The sequence below is a fragment of the Rhinolophus sinicus genome, linkage group LG01 (assembly GCF_036562045.2).
Source record: "Rhinolophus sinicus isolate RSC01 linkage group LG01, ASM3656204v1, whole genome shotgun sequence".
NCBI classification, from domain to species: Eukaryota; Metazoa; Chordata; class Mammalia; order Chiroptera; family Rhinolophidae; genus Rhinolophus; species Rhinolophus sinicus.
The window spans coordinates 52485062-52500991 of record NC_133751.1 but is presented as its reverse complement, the minus strand read 5'-3'; the positions used below and the strand labels follow the sequence as shown (position 1 = coordinate 52500991).

At 36.2% G+C, this 15930-nt stretch overlaps 1 protein-coding gene across 5 annotated transcripts in view; it reads right to left on the bottom strand.

Moving 5' to 3' along the window:
* Nucleotides 1–15930, bottom strand: part of TP63 (tumor protein p63) — a 221884-nt gene that overhangs the window by 116925 nt on the left and 89029 nt on the right. The window lies entirely within an intron of this gene.

Genomic DNA, 15930 nt, shown 5'->3' with positions numbered 1-15930 from the left:
TTTGATTACTATGGCCTTGTAGTATAGTTTGATATCAGGTAGGGTGATACCTCCAACTTTAGAACCAATTAACAGAGTATATTAAGGGCCACTTATTATGTAGTCCCTGTTAAGTTTTCTGGGGGCACTCAGAAGACTCCGATTATACCACTTCCTTAAGGAGCTAACAATTTAATAAGGTGAGTCAACTCTAATTCCAAACCACTCAAAAAATGCTTGCTGATCCCTAAATGGTGCCAGGCTTTGTAACATGTTTTATAGAAAAGAAAGTAAAGATTGCTGCATTCATGGAGCTCCAAGCTTGGTGAATAATGTTATAATTTATGAATCAGTTTGTAACTCATTATTGGAATATAATCAATGGAGACAAATTTTCAGCATTTAAAAAATTTAATCAAAAATGTATTCAGCACTGCAAAATTTAGTGTATAAAGTGAGTAATCAATTGGATGAGATCATTCCAATTCAGAAAAAAAAAATAGCATTAATATAAGGACACTTATGTTCCTGATGAGCTTTCATTGAAGGTGCGTGACACTGAAGGTCTGACAACCGAACTGCCCAAGGTAGCCATTTTGAAGGCTAGCATGTTGGAATGTCTACATGGGTTCAGTCAATTTACAAAGTTTTACTTTTCTTTCGATACATCCATGTCAGGGTACATAAACCATCTCTTGTGTACAATATTTATTATAATCCCATTTTTACTCAGAGACCATATTATTTTATCTATTTGATTGATTCTAAACCAATTATTATGCTTCAAATGAATATCAACTAAGTGGGAGAACACCAAGGAAGGATCAAACATAGCATCTACATCCACCAGGTATATAATCTCTAATACAAATCGATAATATATCTGGTTTTTCAGACAGAAATCACAGCAAAAATACACATATAGGTAACAACATCCATAACATTTTTTTACATCCAACATTCTCAAGGGAATTGACTAGAAATAACATTGAAGGAAATATATTTTTACTTTACCTTTTACCCACAATAAATTTCTACTCTGCTATTAATTTATTGATTTCACTCTTATGGGTTATTCTAGGAAACCTTTGATATGTAGGTCTAGATAGAAATCTAGGTCTAGATTTGCATATCAGTTATTTAGATGATTTTATAAGTGAAGAAACTGAAACATAGGGTTAGTGACATGTGTCAGGTCACTCGGCTAAATGGTATAGAATTCATGACCAGAAACTAGGTCCCCAAACTAGGATCCTCTCCCTGTACAACAGTCTCTTCGTGTATAGACTGTACAGTCTGTAGGGATGTTTGAACCAAAGACGTTTATCTTCTGGTAATTCAGACATAACATAATGGCTTGTTTCTATTGCCTGTCAGACAGTTTAGTTCTCTAGACTCTACGTGGTAAAAATGAAGACTCATGGTTTTCCAACCATGAGCTACTGTTTAGCTGAACTCCTTGATAGATGAATCAAGGCTACTTTCATCATACTGTTACACAGGAGGAATTAGAAATTAAAATCTAACTTCAAATTTGTCAAATGTCAAATGATTCGGGGAATTCCTTCAAAAACAAAACCAGCAAAGAAAATGCTTATTTTATCCTTCACCATTTAGATTTTCACTGGATAAGGCAAAAAATTCACTTCTATAATACTATGAGTAACATCTCATCTCCACCGCACATATTAAAGGATCAGCACTTTTATTCCCCCCCACCCACCCCCCCCACACACACACACACTGAATTCAAGTCACAAATTATCCCTATTTAGTTAGGAAATATACACAATCAGAATAAGAAAGTGTTATGTGAATCATTGCCACTCAGCTTTTGGTAGGACTAGGTAGGCAACTGAGTAAGAAAAACAAAACAAAACAAAAAAACACACCTCATGACTATCTTGGTTTATTGCCCAAGACACTATTATACAATGAAGAAAAGTTTTGAAGTACAAAGTCCATAATTATTAAATTCTTCCCATAGATTAAGATCTTTTTATATGTTTGTATGAAGGCAAGTTTTGTTATATGGAAAGATTTGTGCCAATCCGTAGTTTATATCTTTTGTTTCACGTTGTATTATTCGTGAATTTAAAAATGGCAGCAATGATAACATACACTTAATATTTTCATAAAATCTCCCCTAGGCTGCAGGATAAGGGATTGAGGAGATGTGTGTGTGTGTGTGATAAGGAGGAAAGATTACATCAAGAGAATTTAATTCCTGTCACCCCAAAGAACAAATGCAACCAAGAAAAAAGTTCACTTTAAAGGAGCAAGGCAACTGTTGCCCTAATTGCTTTTCGTTGTTGTTATTTCATGGTGGGTAGGTAGGTTTGCTTGGGCATTTTTTTAACGAAAGAAGAGATTTCGCACTATTTTTTAAAAAACAGTGCAACATTTAGCACTATATTTTTAAAAAACATGATTTATGCTTTTAGAGAGGTTCATTTTCAGAAATCTGAATGAGGAGACAGTCTGTAGAAAGACATTCCAATGAACTGGTTAGGCAAGTAGTTGTTTGGAAGGAACACTGCCTCCGGACTTGTGAAGAAGATAGAGGTAGCACATTAGAGGAGGGAGTGGGAGAATAACAGAAGGAGTTAGTTACTTCTCCTTTCACCAGCTCCAGACAGTATTCATATTTATGACTAATCTTTATGAGTGCAATCCCTCACCGCCCACCTCGCCTCCACAAAAAAGCACTGATTGGAACTATTCATTTTCTCAGATATAAAAATGTTGCTCTTGTGTTCTAATTTTTGCAAATCCCCCTAGTCCCTTTGCCCTAGAGAATAGTAAAATAAGAAAGAGAATCACAAACTCTTTAGATTCCATGCCACATAGCTGTTATTCAGAACAGGCTTTATTATATGTTTCAAACAGGGCACATTGGTGTATTTGTGCTTTCATTAGTGTTTCTGGAAAATGTGTTTGCCTGTCTTATGATTCCATAAAAGCTACACTAAGACACAACAGGAGTCCGAGCAAGACCAAATTAAGAAGCAAGTGAATGGTGATTTATCTTTTACAGAGGATGAGAGAGATGAGTAATCACCTAGTCCAATTTCATGTTTTTACACATAAGGACACTAGGACCCAGAGGGGGAAGTTATTTGTCCATCAACAGAAAGCCAAATACTGACAGAAGCATGAGGACTAAAGCCAAGCCTCCTGATTTTCAGGCCAGTTTTTTTTTTTTTTTTTTTTTTTTTTCACTAAACCTGATGACTGCTAATGTTTGAGTGCCTTTCAAATTGCAAGAAATAGTAAATGTGCAAAGCCTTAAAGTTAAAAATCTTAAATTTCCTTCCTATGCCTAAGCACCTCCAAAGAGGTTAATGTTACATGTGATGTGTTAATTCTTGAATCTCAAGAAAAAGAGACAACATACTGGAACACATTTTTTTCCCAGTATCAATTATTCGCAAAACACATTTTTTTCTCCTCCATATCCTTCTTCGTTTTCTTTCTATGCTATCAGTTTCAAGTACCTGTGTTGTCTCTTTTTTAAACAGGCTATTGCTGAAAGGCAAATCAAATATCTTGGGTGACTGTGAGGTGGGCTTCACCCATTTAATTCAACAGCAGAAATGGTTTGTGCTGATCTTTTCATTTAGGGCAGCCAACATCACTAAAGCCATGATGCTACACGAAAGTTCAGTTTATAGGAAAATCATTGTGCTATCCAATCCAGACATCTAAAAGAAAGGGCTATTTTTAAAAGCCACATTTTACAAGGCTATCTAGTTCTAATTTTTGAAAAAAGGAGCTAGCAACATCATTGGAACAAAGTGTGCTTAACTCCAAGACGAATCATGTGAGTTTAATTTCTAATTTAGTTTCTGATTCACTATTCTGTGCCACAAAGTCTAATACCTGCTCTCTTTCTACCTCTTTAAGAGGGTGTGGTGAGAAATGCTTGACTAATATCCATTAAGAGCTCTCAGCTTCTTGGAAGGATGATAAGTAAACACAATGAAGTAAGAACAGTTTTTTTTTAATCCATAGGTGAATTATATGTCTTTTCTAAACACAAAGAGTAACTTTGCCAGACAAAAGAGACCAAAATTAAGCTCACATCCCTGCAGACAATATACTTCTGATAGGCATTCTACTCAGCTAACCTTTATATCCACAATCAAAGTAAGGGGTTCACACTGCACAAACTAAGAGTGACACACACACACACACACACACACTTTTTGCACTTTACCTTTTACCAGATGAAGACTCCCATAATCTCTCAATCTAGCTCCTGGTTTTATCAGCCTTTTTTCATATCTACATTCTGGGAGTTTTATCCACATGGTCCTACTTTCCAGTTAATTTGATTTTCACCTTTATCCCTCATTAGGTTGTAAAGGGACTCTCATTTTCATGTCTGGTCCTACTCTAAGAACTTGCACTTACTGTGTTTCCCTGAAAATAAGACCTAACTGGAAAATATGCCCTAGCATGATTTTTCAGGATGACATCCCCTGAACATAAGCCCTAATGAGTCTTTTGGAGCAAACATTAACATAAGACCCGGTCTTATTCTGGGAGAAACACGGTAGTATATTCTGAATAAATGTTGGGGAAGGAAAAGGAGACAGTGAATAGGTCTTTATCTGACAGGAATAGTCCTCCACAGAGACTTAATCATAATTTCAACACACCCACTTCTTTGGACAATAATCACGTGACATGGCACAGTCTGAGATCATATGCGTGTGCAGGTACCTCCACGTTTCCCGCCACCCATCCTCTAGTTACCCACATTCTGCATCCTGTAATCAGTTCAGCAAGACTACTGGGTTAAAATGCATTACTATTTTCTTTGAATGGACCCCAACTCAATTATTTGTCTATCCCCATATTTCTTCTCTAGTCTATTGGGTTCTAGTCAAGCCAAACTGACCCTCCTTCTATTACACAACTTACCAAATTCTTTTCTACACTTTATTCAGAGTTTCAATCTGATAGCCCATATATATGTTCTATGGTTTCAGGGAACTTAAAAAAATAATAATAATAATAATTTGCATTACTTTGTGAGCCAAGTATTCTCCAGTTCTCTCTAAGCATCACGATTTATTTGCTGTTCTCTTACACTGGCTACTTCACGCATCTTAGCCTATTCCCTGACTCACTTAAATGGTTTTCTCTGCCTAGAATTACTTTGCGCCCTTTGGTTTCACATGGCCAATACCTATTTCCTGAGCTTTCAAATAGAAATAATCATCAAAATTCCTGCTGTTTATATGTGAGGTCTGACAATTAAGTTTGTGAACTTGTTGCAACGATGCTGCTAACATTTTTGATATCAGAGGGAATATTCATTATGAATTTGTACCAACTGGACAAACAGTTAATCAAGTTTACTATTTGGAAGTGCTGAAAAGACTGCATGAAAAGTTAGATGAAAACGACCTGAACTTTTCACCAGCAATTCATGGCTCTTGCATCACAACATTGCATCAGCTCACACGGCACTGTCTGTGAGGGAGTTTTTAGCCAGTAAACAAATAACTGTATTGGAACACCCTCCCTACTCACCTGATCTGGCCTCCAATGACTTCTTTCTTTACCTGAAGATAAAGGAAATATTGAAAGGAAGATATTTGGATGACATTCAGGACATCAAGGTTAATACGACAACAGCTCTGATGGCCATTCCAGAAAAAGAGTTCCAAAATTGCTTTGCAGCGTGGACTAGGCACTGGCATCGGTGCATAGCTTCCCAAGGGGAGTACTTCAAAGGTGACTATAGTGATATTCAGCAATGAGGTATGTGGCACTTTTTCTAGGATGAGTTTGAGAACTTAATTGTCCGAACTCGTATATCCTCCTCTGGTACTTACTTTCTATCTTGATGAGATTTGTTTGTATGTCTACATACAAAATGGGAAATCTTTGGTAGAAGAATGTGCTCTTTGTTTAATCATAAACTCCCCAGATTGTCTTAAATATAGCCAGCATCAAATGTTAGTTAGGTGCAGGACCACTGAGCTACTTAATGCCTAAGATTTATCATTCACATAGGGTATGATATAAATATTGTCCCCGAAGTTACACAGCCCAGCAGTCACTGCTGATGACTGAACTCTGGTCTGTTGTTCATAATGGGTACCCATTTATTGTCTTTTTATTTACTCCTCAATGGGTAAACAATAAATATTTTCTTGGTATGATCATACAGATCATTTATAATCTAGCTCATTAACTTCATATCTCTCTACCGACTCTAAGTTATAGGTAATGATAGACTTAACTCTTTTATTAAAACTTTGTACCCCTAGCAGAGTATCGTGAACTTAGTAAATAATAAGTTCTTGATGAATTTACAAGAATATAAGTTTGAAATTTTAGTCATTTCCCATGAACCATCACTGCAGTTAAAGAAATCAAGGTATGAGAACCTTGTTTAACAAGATCGCACTGATAAAGACACATAGCCAACTACTTAATACATAAATTTAATTACTTCTTCTAAAATATTATATTCTACCTTTTTGTGTGTTCTAAATGACATAACCCAGTATACCTTTTCACATGTTTTAAGATGAGTCACAGCTAGAAATATCTATTTTAATGTAGAGACTGGCCTAAAAGTTTCTTCTCTGTCATTATGGCCGTGTACCCTTGGGCAAGTCTCTCCCCATTTGAAGCCTGAATTTCCCTGCCTATAAAAACATCAAGGATTGAAACAGTGATTCTCAGACATCAGGATCACATGGAGAGCTTATTGAACGATTATTGCCCTCTCTCTATAGCTTGTGAGTCAGTAGATACGGAGTAGAACCCAAGAAACTGCATTTCTTGGCAAGTTCTTAAGTAATGTTGATGCTCTGGCTCTGAGACCACACTTGGAGAACCACTGAAATAAACTATCTAGGAGACGACACAGCTCTGACTTCATTATCGTCTTAAGATTCAAACCTAGGTATATCAGTAGTATATCCAATTCCAAAGCTTATGCTCTTAATTATTACACTGGAAAAGGGAATGATTTTATAATGTTAAGGTTACTGAATGATACCCAAATAACTAAAATAAAATAATATTTAGTAATTCAAGTAAAAATATTTACTATAAGTCCTATAAAAAACTAATAGACACAGAGAATACCAGCTTTCAAAATAAATCTGCTTCAAAATTTGCTCTTAGTTTGAAGGAAAACCCAACTTCATCTAGTTTCAAATGGGAAAGGATAATCTATTCAGATTTTATAGCATGCCAGTATATATTCAAATATTACCTTCCTTTTTGGAAATACAAAAATACAACCCTATGTAAATTATGTATTTTCCTGCATCAGGAATTGCTGTACTTGGGATTAATAATTGCCAGTTTCCAGATTTATCATGTTCTAATGAGCAATAGCAACTACCATTACCACTGAGAACAGACCACATGTAAGGAGTTGTGCTAACTGCTTTACGTGGCATACCTCAAGTCTCGAAACAGCCTCTCTATGGCATGTCACCAACATCATTACCTTCACTTTGCAGATGAAGAATCTGAGGCTCAGAAACATATCATAATGTAGCCAATGTCATCCAAATGGTAAATGACAGCGCTGGATAGAAATGCAGGCAACCATTGACCTCCAGAGCCTGAAATCTTAATGACTATCTCTGATAGTAGATGGAAAGGCAAATCTAGAAATTTAGAAATTTGGGTTTAATCCTGACTCATGCACAAACTCTACTGGAAATGTTGAAGAAGTCAACAGCAATCAACTTGAATCTTAGTTTTCCCTTCTATTAAAGAAAGGCTGAACTAGAACTAGATCATGCATAAAATTCTTATGTCTAATATTGTAGAAGTTTTCAACTTTTGTAGATTAAAACTATATTAAATAATGTGGTTATTGATGTAATATATCACTTCAAACAAATCAGATTCTCCTTAAGTCAGCAACTAAGATTTCAACCTGATCAGTTTTTTTTGTTTTTTGTTTTTCTTTAAGGAAGATACAAGGTCAGAATCAGCTCCCCTGTTTCTGCTAAAATCCCTTTCTGTTTATCTGCCCTCTTCAACTTTGTCATTCTGAATGCATACAGTCTGAACACAGTGTCTTGAGTAACATTGTTGAGGTTACACCAAAGACAGGTGTTAGGGGAACTATTTCCCTGGGGCTATCATTTCCAACTCTCCCTCCTCAAAAACAGAGGGAGAGGATAGAAAGGTTTCTTTTCAGATTAAACACAGTGACTGCAAACACCTTCCCCTAGGCAATAAATTCTCTGCCAGTGAATGCTGCAGTTTACCCAAACACCAAAGCAGAAAGCAAACAGCCCCTTTTGTGAGGGAGGAGTTGTCACCTGTCAAGTGATATTTGTGAATTTCTAGAGAAGAGAAAAAAAGAAAACCCTGTCCCTTATTTTATTAAGCAGACTGTTTGTTCAAGGTTTGAAATGCATACTTGTGTTTAAGGTAATGTCTCTGGCTTGGCACGCTTGAAAAAAGTGGTGCCTTCCGATTGGCTACGCTATACAAAGAACAGAACAGAAAAACAATCTGCTCGTCTGGGGATACCTGAAGTCAGTCTAAACTGACTGGATATTGAGCCACTTCACAAGTAGCATAAGTAACTACAAACTCATTTTCCAAAAATTAGAGTTTTTTTGCTGTGCGTAATATGTTTTGTTTGTTTCAGAACTAATACACAAACACCTATTTGGCATAAATTATGGTTGAACTGTTGTTTTAATGGCACTAGTCTATAAGTAAGGGCTCCAGAGATACTAAAGCAAGAGTTAAGAAGTTCTGGATGGAAAAGGAGAAACGTTATATCCATTCCCATGTTCAGGGCTAATCCTAGGGGAAAGGTTGGAAACATACTTTGTCTATCCCTCTTTTACCACTTCTTTCGTCATATTGTTCCCATCCCAATTAGGCCTGCCAACCCCACTCATAAATGTTACATTCTCCAAAATGTCTTACTGAACTCTAGTAAAAACTACTATCCCACCCATGGATTGTAATCAAGGTATATCAAGAGGGACTATTTCATCTTGATATGAAAATGACTGGAAACTCCTTTAGCCACCTACAAGTATTTGCATTTTTTTTGAAGACGAGATTGTATAATCAAAATTGATTCTGAGTCAATAGACATTTTGCATGGTTGGTGGGAGTGTAAACTAAGAATAAAAAAGGACTCATGAAAAGACACTTAATAAGTATCAATAACACTGTGTTCATATACTATTACTCAATAATTGAACTTCTGATTATCTAGCATAAAATATTTTGTATATAAATATTCTTAAAAATCTATGAATAGAATAACAGTTAAATAAATCATTATATATCTATATAAAGATATATAATTCAGCAATTAGAGGTGTTTTAAAGATTAGTAAATAAGTAGAAAATGTTTACCATAGAATGCAAGAAAAAAGAGATTACAAGATTTATACAGAACATGATCCATATCTGTTTCATAAAATCTATTTCTTCTAGAAAGGAACTGGAAAAAAAAGATGAAAATGCTCATAATTATTAACACTAGGTAGGAATTATATATGCTTTTGATACTGGTAAGATTTCTTTTTTAATTAATATGCATTGCTTTTGTAATCAGAGCCATTTATTTTTTTGTATTTTACTATAAAAAGTAATACTTATTCACCTACTTCACAGAGTTTTTATGACAATAGCACAGACAATTGATAAAAATAATACATTTTAATTGACTGTATATTTATATGTCAGGAACTTTAAATGAAACAAATTAGATAATGAAAATTACCATTGAAGGATGACATCATAGAAATGGCAGAGTGAGGAAAGCCTCTTGACATCTCCCCTGGAATTTACAACAAATTGAAGAACTATAACTCCACAAAGGACTCCCTACACAGCAGACAGACAAGACTAAGAGATGCATAACTGAAATCATCTAAAGGTGGGCAAATTGGGCAACTAGGGGAGGAGGGAAGTAGAAAGTGCAGGACACGTGACGCACGGGTGCAGGGTACAGACTGGAGCTCAGCACTCTGAGCTCCCTGCATTCTAGAGCTACTGCAGCCATGGGAGAGAGAAGAACTCAGACTATTAGCATTCCCCTGATGGCCCAAAGTCCCGCCTGAGTGATCAGCATATAGGCTGAACACAATGCTTACGGCAGAGACCTTGGAGCAAAGACTGAGGGAAGAAGGGTGAAAACGGAGGTTTAAGCTCTCACTGCCAGGCAGAGGATGGAAGGCTTAGGCACTGAGCCTAGCCGACCCCTCCCACCCTCCCAGAGCTCCTTGCACCCCCACCTACCCAGTGCTAGAAGCTGAATGTGGCAGTGTCAGATCAAAAGAACAGAGTATTTGCAGTTCTGAGAACTGTGGCCCACAGCCACAGACTCACAGTACAACTAGTTCTGGTGAAGGACAGGAAGTCCTGGGTGGAGGACGGATTACACAGGTGGTCACCATTTCTCACAGCCATCTCTCACAACTCACCCCACCCCCACCCCCTCCTATCTGGGTGGATCTCTGAAGGACAAAACAGAGACACTGAAACACACAGGCCCTGAATCTGGTGCAGGAGGAGCTTCAGAATCAGAAGCTTTCCACATTTCCCAATGGAGGTGGTGCCCTGAGACCCAGGCAACCTGATCACAGAGGAGAAGCCCACCTTCCAGGGAATCCCCCCATTGTGTGAGAAGCCAGAATATTGCAGATAATATATAACACTACAGTGTGAGAGAGAATTAAAGGCTGCAGTTGGAAAGGAAACAAAGCATTCTACCAACATCTACTGGAAAGCAAAGGAAAGACCTCTTCCTACCAACCTGTTGCAGAACCCACTTCTGTAGATGCCTAGAAAGAGAAATAATAATTCACTAATTGCTATGAATAACCAAGGTAACAAGACAGCTCAGAAAGAAAATGAAGTCTCCAGAAAATGAACTTAAAGACATGGAAATATGTGACTTAAATGACAGAGAATTCAAGATTGCAATTGTGAAAAAACTCAACGAAATGCAAGAAAACACAGACAGGCAGTTTAATGCTCAGAAACACAATCAAAGAACAAAATGAACATTTTAACAGAGACTGAAATTTTAAAAAAGAACCAAATAGAATTTCTGGAGATTAATAACTCAATAAAATAAATGAAGAATGAAATAGCCAGCTTAGGTAATAGAGCTGACCAGATGGAAGAAAGAATCAGTGACATTGAAGATAGAAATCTGGAAATGATACAAATCAAAGAAAAGAGAGACTTGAGAGTTGAAAGAAATGAAAGAACTCTACAAGAATTTTCTGACTCCATCAGAAAGAGCAATGTAAGAATAATGGGCATACCAGAAGGAGAAGAAAGGGAGACGGGAACAGAGAATACATTCAAACAAGTAGTCATCGACAACTTCCCAAACATGTGGAAAGAACTGGATCCTTGAATCCAAAGAGCAAACACCTAATTACCTCAACCCCAACAGGCCTTCTCCAAGGCACATTGTATTGAAGCTGTCAAAAATTAACAACAAAGAAAGAATCCTCAAAGCAGCTAGGGAAAAGAAGACAGTAACCTACAAAGGAAATCCCATTAGGTTATCATCAGATTTTTCAGCAGGAACTCTACAGGCCAGGAGGGAGTAGACTCAAATATTCAAACTAAAAGACAGAAATTATGAGTCAAGAATATATTCAGCAAATATGTTTTTAGATATGAAGGAGGAATAAAGACCTTTCCAGACAAACAGAAACTGAGAGAATTTTCTAACACATGACCTGCACTACAAGAAATACTGAAGGAGGCTAGTCAAACAGCATAAATAGGGATAATTTGTGACAACAAAAACATACAAGGGGAGAGAGTAAAGGTTTGAACTGGCATAAGGAAATGGAGAAAGTAAGCATGCTGAAGAAAATGGAATACTCTAAATATCAAACTTTCTTTTACATAAACTTAATTGTAACCACTCAAAAAAAAAAAAAATCCAGAATTGAATTATATAACATAATAAAAGAAGAAACAGAGGGAAAAATCATAGAAAACTACCACATTGAAATAACAGACAGCAACAAAAAGGCAAAGAAACAATGGAGACACAGTGCCAACAGAAAACCAAAGATAGAATGATAGGAAATCCTTATATATCACAAATCACCCTAAATGTAAATGGACTGAAGTCACCAATAAAAAGGTACAGAGTAGAAGATTGGATCAAAAAACTAAACCCAACCATATGCTGCCTCCAAGAGATACATGCCAGCTACAATGACAAATATAGACTCAAAGTGAAAGTGTGGAAATTGACACTCCAAGCAAATGCTATCCAGAGAAAAGCAGGTGTAGCTATAGTGATATCAGATGAAACAGACTTCAGGATAAAAAAAGGTAACAAGAGACAAAGATGGACATTTCATAATGATAAAGGGGACTATACAACAAGAAGACATAACAGTCATCAATATTTATGCCCCCAATCAGGGAGCACCGAAATATACCAAGCAACTACTAACAGAACTAAAGGGAGAAATTGACCAAAACACAATTATAGTGGGGACCTAAATACATCACTGACAGCTATGGATAGATCATCCAAAGAGAAAATAAAGAAATATCAGCCCTAAATGTCACATTAGATGAAATGGACATAATTGACCTTTATAGAGCATTTCATCCTAGAACATCAGACTATACATTTTTTTCTAGTGTACATGGAACATTCTCAAGGATAAACCATATATTGGGACAAAACTAACCTCAACAACTTTCAGAAGATTGAAATCATACCAAGCTTTGAAATTGGATATCAACTGCAAAAAGAAAGCAGGAAAAAACACAAATATGTGGAGATTTAACAACATACTTTTAAAGAATGACCAGGTCAAAGAAGAAATAAGAGGAGAGATCAAAAGACAGAGAGAAACAAATGAGAATGAAAATACATCCTACCAAAATTTTTGAGATGTAGCAAAAGCTGTTTTAAGAGGGAAATCTACATCGTTACAGGCCTATCTCCAGAAACAAGAAAAATCCCAGATAAATAACCTCATGTTACACCTTAAAGAACTAGAAAAAGAAGAACAAATGAAATCCCACGTCAGCAGAAAGAAGGAAATAATGAAAATCAGAGCAGAACTAAATGAAATAGAGAACAAAAAGACAATAGAAAAAATCAATGTGACAAAGAGCTGGTTCTTAGAAAAGATTAATAAAACTGACAAACCCTCGGCTAGACTCACTAAGATAAAAACAGAAAAGAAACAAATAAAATCAGAAATGAAAGAGGGGAAGTTATTATGGATACCACAGAAATGCAAAGGAGCATCCAAGAATATTATGAAGGACTATATGCTACCAAATTCAATAAACTAGAAGAAATGGACAAGTTCTTAGAAACACATAGCCTTCCTAGGCTGAATCACAAAGAATTGGAAAATCTAAACAGACCGATCACCAGTAAGGAAATTGAATCAGTCATCTGAAACCTTCCCAAAAGCAAAAATCTGGGACCAGACAGCTTCACTAGTGAATTCTACCAAACATTCAAAAAGGATCTAATACCTGTCCTACTCAAACTCTTCCAAAAAGTTGAAGATGAGACAATACTCCCTAACTCATTTTATAAGGCCACCATTACCCTGATACCAAAACCTGGTAAGCACAACACACAAAAAAGAGAACTACAAACCCATACCTCTAATGAATACAGATGCAAAAATCCTAAATAAAATTCTAGCAAATCGAATGCAACAATGCATTAAAAAGATTATTCATCACTATCAAGTGGGATTCATCCCAGGGGCACAATGATGGTTAAACATACGCAAATCTATCGATGTGATACATCACATAAACAAAATAAAGGACAAAAATCATATGATTGTATCAATTGATGTAGAAAAAGCATTTGACAAGATACAACATCCATTTATGATTAAAACACTTAATAAAATAGGTATAGAAGGAAAATACCTTAACATAATAAAGGCCATATATGACAAACCCTCAGCTAATCTCTTAATTAATGGTGAAAAACTGAAGCCCTTTGCTCTATGTTCAGGAACACAAGTTTGTCCTCTATCACTCTGCTTTTCCACACAGTATTGGAAGTCGTAGCCAGAGCAATCAGGCAAGAGAAAGAAATAAAAGACATCCAAATTGGGAATGAAGAAGCTGAATTGTCACTTTTTGCAGATGACATGATGCTATATATAGAAAACCCTAAAGACTCCACCAAAAAGCTACTAGAAACAATAAACGAATACAGTCAAGTTGCCAGCTACAAAATTAGCATACAAAAAGAGTCCATTGCATTCCTGTATACTAACAATGAAATCTCAGAAAAAGAAATAAAACATTGTCTTTTGCAATTGCAACAAAAAGAATAAAATACCTAGGAATAAACTTAACCAAGGATGTGAAAGACCTATATACTGAAAACTATAAGATATTTTTAGAAGAAATTGAAGAAGACACAAAGAAATGGAAAGACATTCCATGCTCATGGATTGGAAGAATCAACATAGTAAAAATGGCCACACCATGTTTCCCTGAAAATAAGACCGGGTCTTATATTAATTTTTGATCCAAAAGATGAGGGCTATGTTCACGGAATGTCATCCTGGAAAATGATGCTAGGGCTTATTTTCCAGTTAGGTCTTATTTTCGGGGAAACATGGTATTACCCAAAGCAATATACAGATTTAATGCAATCCCCATCAAAGTCCCAATGGCATTTTTTAAAGAAATAGAACAAAAAATCATCAGATTTGTATGGAACCACAAAAGACCCCGATAGCCAAAGCAATCCAAAGAAAAAAGACAATGCTGGAGGTATCGCACTCCCTGACTTCAGCTTGTACTACAGGGCAACAATAATCAAAAGAGTATTGTAGTGGCAGAAAAACAGAACACACAAACCAATGGAATAGAATTGAGAACCCAGAAATAAACCCACATAAATATGGACATATAGTTTTTGACAAAGAACCCATAAACATACAATGGAGAAAAGACAGTCTCTTCAATAAATGGTGCTGGCAGAATTGGAAAGCCACATGCAAAAGAATTAAACTGGACTGCTCTCTGTCACCATGTACCAAAAATTAATTCAAAATGGATCAAAGACCTAAACATAAGACTTGAAACAATAAACAGCACAGAAGAAAACATAGGTACTAATCTTATGGATCTTGGGTTCAAAGAGCATTTTATGAATTTGACTCCAAAGGGTAGGGAAATAAAAGCTAAAATAAATGAATGGGACTACATCAAGCTAAAAAGCTTCTGCACAGCAAAAGAAACCATCAACAAAATAAAGAGCAAAATAAACAAACCAACCAAATGGGAGAATATTTTTGCAACAACGTCTCCCATGAGGGGCTAATATCCAAAATATATAAGGAACTCATACAACTCAACAAGAAAACAAACAAACAATCCAATTAAAAAATGAGCAGAGGACCTGAAGAGACATTTCTCCAAAGAAGACATACAAATGTCCGATAGACATATTAAAAAATGCTCAACATCACTAATCATCAGAGAAATGCAAATAAAAACCACAGTGAAATATCACCTCACACCAGTTAGAATGGCTATCATTCAACAAGACAAATAGTAACAAGTGTTGGAGAGGCTATGGAGAAAAGGGAACCCTCATACACTGTTGGTGGGAATGTAGATTGATATAGCCGCTGTGGAAAGCAGTGTGGAGGTTCCTCAAAAATTAAGAATGGTATTACCATATGACCCAGCAATCCCTCTCCTGGGTATCTACCCCAAAAATCTGAAAACACTTATCCATAAAGACAAGTGTGCTCCAATGTTCACTGCAGCTTTACTTACAGTGGCCAAGACATGGAAACAACCAAAGTGTCCTTTGATAGACAAATGGATAAAGAAGTTGTGGTACATAAACACAATGGAATACTATTCGGCCATAAGGAAAAAAGGAAGTAGTATCATTTGTGACAACATGGATGGATCTTGAGATTATAATGC